We start from the raw sequence: 8,453 nt of genomic DNA on the forward strand, positions 1-8,453 counted from the left end.
GCTGCAGTGATCTCACTCAGCCAGTTTAACACTACTGGAAACTGTGAGCTCTTCCCTCTACTCTTGAGTTGTGGAGCCTAACCTTAAGACACCCATTGTTTAGCCAATTACTTGTGTAAGCACCAATTAAAAAAAGAAAAGCAGCTGAGCGCCAATTCACTGGTCTAGTGATAGCGAAAGACAACGCTTTGCCCAAAAATGACCTGCAATCACGTTTCAAGCGGCAGCCTTGCAGGTTGCTACAAAGTTACAGAGCCCGCCCTTCAGGAACTAGAGGGACAAGAGTAAGAGAATGCTACAGATCCATCCTAAGTAAACTCCATCATCAGCTAAAGGGTGGTCTTGATGCCCTGCAAAAATGGGAGTCCTAGGGTAGTTTGGAGGATCAACAGATATAACCAGGTCCTAAAATAAGAGGAAAGCGTAGAGCAATGGACCACTATTATCTAACAATGATAAAATAGACTTGGAGAAAGAAAACCAGATTAGATACTTTAGTAGATTTCAGAAATGGGGTCAAATCACAGCTGAGTACTAATACTGCCATCTACAGGACTACAATATAGTTGCTTCTGTTTTATTCTGAACTTGACATTCTATCTACTTTTAGTAGAGGCTATGAGAAAACATCAACCTGAAAGTCATATTTATGTCTGAAAATTCTATATGTAATTGCTAATACTTTATCTAAATGGAGAGATTGTATGTTTCTGTATTTTTCAAGTTTATTTTGTGTATTCAATAGACAATAATGTCTAATTTCTTTCGCTGTTTCTCTAGAACATCCATAGATCTTTGTTAGCAGAGACCTTTGAAAACATCTTTAGAGGGCTCTTTATATATGTTACAAAAGATAGATATGTTATATTATATACACATGTACGTACCACAAAACATGTCTGCATTATGAGAATATGGAAATTTCAAAAAAACTGTTTAAATACTTCATATAAATTAAGAGTAGTTATGTCTATGTATGTGTTACAAACATACAACTGTATGTAGTTCAAAAGGAACCAAACTGCCTTGCGGTTATGTACAAGTAAAGTATTCATGAATGCATTATTACATTAGCATCTACAAGTTTTGTTTTGTTTTTTTAAACAAGGTTAACTTTGATGCATGTATAGAAGATATTATACAAGGATCTGTAAGATCCAGACTTTAAAGAAGAAATGTTTATGATTAGCCAGACAAGCCTGGTTTTCTAGCTGCTACGTTTTTTCTAAATTAAAAAAACAGTGCATGCAGATAAGCATTGCCTATAAAAGCAAAGTTTTAACCCAAAGCAAAGTTTAGAATGAGAGAGTGTCCCAGAAAATAAAGATCTAGTCATGGGAAAACTGGATTAAGCAGCAGCAAAGTAGAAATGTGCAAGGACAGGGAAAACATTCTTAAAATTAACAAGAAATTAAACTATTATTAGAAAGTATTCACACATAGCTAAAAGTATGAATGTCAGAGAAGTATGGAAATCAAAAGAGATTTTCCAATGATCAGAGCACAGTAGGTGCAGCCCACACATTTTTCAAGTACATCTGGTACACAGAAGGGAACAGAGTAAGGTTTACCCAAATTTTGAAAACTGAGCCTACTTTAGGAAAATTAACCAGTGTCAGGTGTTGTGTTAACTATGACACACACAGCTTACACATCTCTTAGACCCCTAGGTAGGCCTTAACATGCACCACATGTGCAGTTTTAAAAACACTGATAAATCTTCATACAATTTTTCCTCTGTTATGTGTTTTGATGAGAAATGAAACAATAATGTTGACATTTGAAATCTCATCACTAGACTCTGAGTTAGCACCCGCTGATATTAATGGCACGGTTCAAACTGTGTTTACAGTTTTCTGGTCAAACTCTAGGAAGAATCCACCAGGGAGCAATCTTGCACTCACAGGGGACAAGCTTTGATGATCCCAACAAGATTTTCCCATGCCTAGTTTCCAAAGCCCTATCAAAGTGAAAACATAGTGAAATTAGAAGCCAACTTTCCTACCAGTGCTAACACATCAGTTGCATATTATACACATTGTACCACAAGACAACCAAACAGCTTGCATCACAGAAGGAAGCCAACCTTCAGAACTGCAGTCAGACAAACTGTCAATCAGAGAATCGGATAAAGGTTCAACAGGACCAATCAATTCAGATCCATCATGCACCTCACCACCCTGAAAAGAAAGGGAGAGAAAAGTCTGTATTCACTTATTATTTGTTATGGAAAGTATCATTATCATACAGCAACAAGAAAAGTAGCCACTGCCAGTTAAAATGAACAATATATTCTAAGCTGGCAAATCTTCCTATTTTAGAACTAATTCAATTGTATTACATACATTTGTGCTGCACTAGCCCGTTTACCTTTATGAAAGCTGCTGGTCTATTTTCTAACAAGGTTTTTCAGTGATAAAATTACACTAAACTATGAGGGTTATCAAACATTGGAACAGACTGCCTAGAGAAGTTGTAGAATCCCCATCCCTAGAAGCTTTCAAGTTTAGGCTGGAGAGACACTCGGCTGGGATGGTTTAGTCAGGGATGATCCTGCCCTGATCGGGGGGCTGGATTGGATGATCTTGCGAGGTCCCTTCCATCCCTACTTTCCCAGGATCCTATCTCCAAATTATTCTACACAAACTATGAGGTTGTTTCAAAAAGTAATGGCAATTTTGCAATGATCATTTACTGGAATGCATCAGCTCTCTACATAGTCATAAACAACGGGTGCATTCAATAATGCCAACATCAGTGCTCCCTGCTGCTGTGCAAAATGGTGCAATTTAAAAAAAAATCGCTGTTACTCTCTGATCCACACAACTGAACTCAGCTACAGAGAGGTGTTTCACAGTGCTATCTTACGCTCAAAAACCAATGGAAAGCAAGGCTCCAGGGAAAGCAGTTTCTGGTTATAGCATGATTTAAATCACTTTGGAGTCATGTTAAGCCAAATTAGCATAAAGCAGCTCCCCTTTTCTTTTTGGAAGGAGAAGAGGTTTCAATTAAGTAAGCAACAAGAAAGACTGGACAAGCAAAAGCCCACCAGAACTTTCAGAATCACTGCTCACCAAGTCAGCTGCATGCCTTTCCTTGCACCTGTGGTAACAACCTACGCCAGCAGTGCTCAAACTTTTTTTTAAACAAAGGAAGTGCACCAAATCTTAAAATAAGAAATGGACCAAGAGCTGCATGGCAAAGCATTATAGCTCTATGCTTTGGCATACCCTAACATCCAGTATTTTAAGTAATATTAGAAAGGAAAACGCATGGTTTTAGTAATTTTAAACTTCAGTACAGCTGAGGAGGTACTGAAATTGTCTGGACTGGACTGAGACTGAGTGCCCAGCTAAGTACCCTGTTCAGCAGTAGGAATTGAAGTTGATGAGCCACTGGCTTGCAATAGCCTGGAAGGAACTGGATGGATTCCAGGTTCTTAGTGTTAGCAGGGGATTGTGGGAGGAGAGGACAGAAGTAGATCAGCCTGTGACACTAGCTGGCAGCACTGTTCCTTACCTCAGCTCCCTGCACTTCCCAGTGCCCTGCTAGTGTCACAGTAGAGTGGGATCATGCTCTGCCACAGAGCAGCGTGGCTTTAAAATATCATATATATTTATTTATGTTTATTTATTTTTGGTGCTGTAGCCAACCCTGTGCTGTTCATACTTGTGTAGTCGCTGCCTTTCCCTTTCCAGCTGCAAGGTTTTCACAGGGCTCTGGAGTATTGGAGTGCAGGAGCTGAGCCCTTACTGCTGTCTGCCTCCCTCTCACCTTAGAATCATAGAAAATTAGGGTGGAAGGGACCTCAGGAGGTCATCTAGTCCAACCCTCTGCTCAAAGCAGCACCATCCCCAACTAGATCATCCCAGCCAAAGTTCTGTCTAAAAACTTCCAAGGATAGAGATTCTACTACTCTCTGGGTAACCTGTTCCAGTGCTTTAATACCCTCCTAGTAAGAAAATTCTTCTCCCGCACTGAATTCAGCTGCAGGGAAAAGAAAAGATGAGCAGCAGAAATGGCCCTCAGCCCCTGGGCTTGGAGTTCCACAAAAACACTGAGCTCACTGGCATGTTAACCCAGGCTCTGGATGGGCCCACAGTTTTCATGCTGGGTGATGAGCAGTAGTGGCAGCAGTGCTTAGCTTCTGGGCTCCAGAGCTACACAAAAACTGTGGCTCCAGTCAGAACCCACACTGATATGCCAGTGATATCAGAGGGTTTATGGAGCTTCAGAGTCCAGGGCCTGAGCCCGGCCACTGCTGCACATCACCTCTTTACCCTGCCTTTGAACTCAGTGGGAGAGGGATAAGAAGTCAAAAGGCAGTGATACCCAGCTCCTGGACTCCAGAGCTGCATGAAAGCTCTGACATTGCCAGCCTGTCAGCAGGAGTGAGAACCGTTGCTGCTCATATCCTCCTTTCCCCCGTTTCTCAACTCAGTTGCATGGGAAATGAAGGGAAGAGTAGAAAGAGCCTTTACTTGGGTTGATGTGCCACACCCGGTCCACAGGGTGGAGGCTGAGCTCCCCTGACATACAAAGCTAAATCCGAATAGGACATATTTAATACTGTTTGCCCCAGAAATAGTCCAGTACATACATCCACACAAAACTATCCAGCTTGTTTATGTCAGCAATGTGCTGACATAAATCCTCTGGCCATTTCTGGACCTGTGCAACGAAGCTGTGTATCTCACACTTATCTAACAGACCCTGCATAGGTGAAGAACCAGCAGAAATATTATTGTATGGAGCTGGAGAGAACAAGCAACCCTGATGTAGCGGTAAACAAGAACTAGTGACTGGCCAGATCTTAAAACTTTTCTACACAAGAAGTTGTTCAGTGTCCGATACAACTAAGAAGCTGAAAAAGGACTCTTTTCCTTTAACTTAACTGGTTATAAAGCAAAATAAGTGAAACTAAGAGATTCATGCTTTTATACTTAAAGAGTATGCAAATAGGAGAGTTATACCAGCACAACTTTTTTATGTAGACAAGCCCATAAATAAAGTATTTTGAAAATCTACTAACATCTAAAAACAAAGGCTGACATCTTATGGCAATTAAAACTCAGAATTAAATACTGAGTAAGGTTTAAATTAGAAACAGCTTTACCTTAACATAGACTGTCATGTACTTTAAGCCATGATCTATGTTTTTTGCTAGCAAAGGAGTGGTTTTGTTTTGATACTTTCTAAAAAGAAAATATTTTCTGTTTTATTTAGGCTTTGTTCAATTAATGAAAAATTCTAACCCAAACACAAATGCAGTGTGAGCTGCAAGACAAGAATCTAAGTAGTAAAACAGTCCAATCTACTAACAATGACACTGCTAAAGCTGAAAAGATATTAAACTGGTAGTAATCTAAAACATTCTTAAAAAATCATAAGACTTAAAAAAAAATTCCCATATATTAAGCACGATTTTTATCTTTAGTAACACGTGAAACACCTAAGGCCTGAATTTTAAGTGTTTGCAGGATTCAGGACCCATAGAATCCAATAAAGCAATTATTTAAACATTTATTTTTATTAGTTACTGTATGTATGGTGCTTTGAAGATGGAATAACTATGTGAAAGCACTGAGAATTTGTTAGGAAAAAATCCTACACAAGTTATAGCTCTAAATCTATAACCAAGCACTTGGTTACCATAATTTTTTTCATGTTCCTAACTCTATATTATATTTGCAACCTGTTCCCTATATGTAATTTGCTGTTATAGAGTTCCAGTACAATTCCTAATTATAGGTTGATACAAAGAAGTCTAACTAATTTTCCTTTGGAGACAAGTGTATCAGCTGCATAAAATATGGAAACAGCAAATTATTTTGCTCCAGAACATCTTGGAACAAATAAGTACTGGTTTTGTTCTCCAGATTTCCTGTATGTTAGTCAGTGAAAATCCAAATCTCCTGCCCTGAATTTTCTCCAAAATGTTTGCAGTTTACAGAACAGGAACTTATAGAACGTTTCCTATTCACTAAGCTCCAGGTACACAGCTAGAGTCAGTAGAAAAATTTGCAGTGACTTTAAAAAGTTTAGAGTGAGGGAGTTACAGCAGCAAAATTCTGTATCACTAGGCAGCTATTTAGAGGAGACTCCATTGAGATTTGCTCAATATTAACAAACCTTAAAGAAGTCTTCAAATTGCTTGCTATTATAGAGTGCAGGGATGTTAGCAGAAAACTGCAACAGATCTTCAGCACACTGTCTTCTTTCTTCAATCACAGTTTCATCAAACCTCCCTGGAACAGAAATATGGATTGACATGCTTTAAAATAATTATAACAATTATAGCACAAGAAAAAAATCCTCTGAAGAAAATGCCCCGCATCTATGAGAGTCATTCAAATGCTTCAGGAGACTGTGGCAATCTTCACACTTCCTATTCTTAACTGTCCCTAGAGTCTTGTCTTCTGCAAACCACTTAAATGATGAAAGCTGGCAGTCACAACAGGAACCCTTGGCTCTCTCATCCTAAAAAATATGCGAGGCAACACTCTTCATTAGCCAAGAGACGCTAACGTATGTCCACAGATATCTGAAAGTAAATGATACGTGAACAATTTGACAATATGCCTGTCAATGTCAGACTTAATTAGGGCCCTAATCCTGTAAGGAGCTGAGCACTTTCCACTCATTCTCAAAAAAAGAAAAAAAATGAGTCAATCTAGAAAACAGGTAATAGGGCTCCCAGATGCCCTCTGTGGAAGCTGTAAGGAGCTGCTTTCAACAGCTGGCTCCCCCTAGAAGGCCTCTAGTGTAGCCAAGCCGCCAGGCAGAAAAGCACTTGTTCCTAGGATAGCTCCTGATTCATATGGTAAAGGGTGCTTTTTCCCCATAGATACAAAAAGTTTAGAGTTAGAAGGCAACACAGCCTCCAACATCTGCCTTTCTTCCCTTACCACTTCCCCATTCTGTGCCCCAAACCTCTTCCATAGAAGGAGAGATGTTAAGGAAGAACCCTAAAGCTTTTGCTTGGTTTTCCTCTCCAATCCACTCCTTCTCCCAGAAAAAGGACAGTCTAGCCTCTAGCTATAGTCATATACTATGCAATTGAACCCAAATGCCCATAGCCTTTCATACCAGCTATGTCACAGCTACCATATCATGTGAAATCCATACTGAATTTACTCAGTTTCAGGACAAGGTAAAGCCCTCATCTTGGAATTGATATAGGGCAGCAAGGGGGTCAGGTAGCTGCTGCAGCTCTGGCTCCAGTCCCAACTGCAGACCAGGGCTGCAGCCACAGCTGCCGTGTGGCCTGCCCTCTGCCACCTCTGCACCCCCTGCCTCTCTCCCGCTACAGCCTCAGGCCCCTGGCCCCTCTCCCCTGTCTCCTCCCCACCCATTTCCCCCATCTCCTCCTCCATGCTGCTTATATCCCCACCCCATAGTCTCAGGCCCCTTTCCCCCCATATCTCACCCCCCTCCCCACTCTTCCCCTCATTCTTGCTCTGTGCTAGCAGACTTCATCCCCGCTGCAGCCTGGAGCACAGAGTATAGCCCTAGCCCCACCCCAGAGCAGTGGTGCTGGCTCTGCACAACTGCTATGGGGCTGGGATGGGGCCACGTTTCATGCCCCAGGCTGGAACAGAGGCAGAGCCTGCCCACACTGGAGCAAAGGTAAGGGGTTGGGGGTGGAAAATGAGACAGGCAGGTGGCGGAGAAGCAAGCTGCAGGGGCAAGCTGTTTGACCCCCCCACTGTCCCCTAGTGCATGCCTCCCTGCAGCAATGCAGGGGATGAATTTAAGACAATCCTCCAATAATTACGATTTTATAAATGGAAGATTATAGCAAGTTTATGTATTTTCCATGTATAGAATCTAATTATTGGGGGGTCACTTTGGATTTGGGTAAATACAGTGGTTACATGTTCAAAATAAATAGGATAGACATTAACAGAAGACTAGAAAGAAAAAACAGGTGGGAAGGTCTTCTACATATGAAAACAAAAGACTGAGGCACACCTGTCCAAGAAATATTGCCCTAGTACATTGGCAGTAAATAAGAGTTACCTGACAGCACCATGAAACTTACTCTGAAGATAACTACATAGAACATAGAGAGAAATTTCACTTATGCTAGGAGCAAGCAAAAAAGCATCAAAGTAAGATTCCTTTCAGAAATCATTCAAGTGAACACTTCCCACATGGAACTAGAGGAAAGAAACAACCAGAAAAACCCAACAAATAAGGAAACCCCACACAGAGTCAACAACCAAGTCCACAATTTATTGTCTTGGATGTGGAGTGGCTCAGGTTTCAGAGTTAAAGGGGCAAGTACAAAAAAGGGAACTCAACTCAGCAAGTGGCAGCAACCAAAAGAAGCTGAAAACAGGATACAACAAAATATTGGATTTGGAGCAACAGAAAACACTGAGAAGTTGTCAAGCAGCCAACAAGGTCAGAACCTACAACATCCACAAAACACACCACAAATTTTACCT

General features: G+C 40.9%; 1 protein-coding gene across 1 annotated transcript in view; it reads right to left on the reverse strand.

Moving 5' to 3' along the window:
- The window catches only part of RPS6KC1 (ribosomal protein S6 kinase C1), a 122,124-nt gene that overhangs the window by 96,719 nt on the left and 16,952 nt on the right, over positions 1 to 8,453 (reverse strand). The window contains exons 3-4 of the mRNA XM_014522320.2: positions 6,133 to 6,248; positions 2,087 to 2,180 (exon numbers count right to left, since the gene is read on the reverse strand). The gene's annotated coding sequence lies outside the window, so the exon portion shown is untranslated. The remainder of the gene's footprint in view (positions 1 to 2,086; positions 2,181 to 6,132; positions 6,249 to 8,453) is intronic.

Source organism: Alligator sinensis, unplaced genomic scaffold (assembly GCF_000455745.1).
Source record: "Alligator sinensis unplaced genomic scaffold, ASM45574v1 scaffold1277_1, whole genome shotgun sequence".
In the NCBI taxonomy this organism is placed as follows: Eukaryota; Metazoa; Chordata; order Crocodylia; family Alligatoridae; genus Alligator; species Alligator sinensis.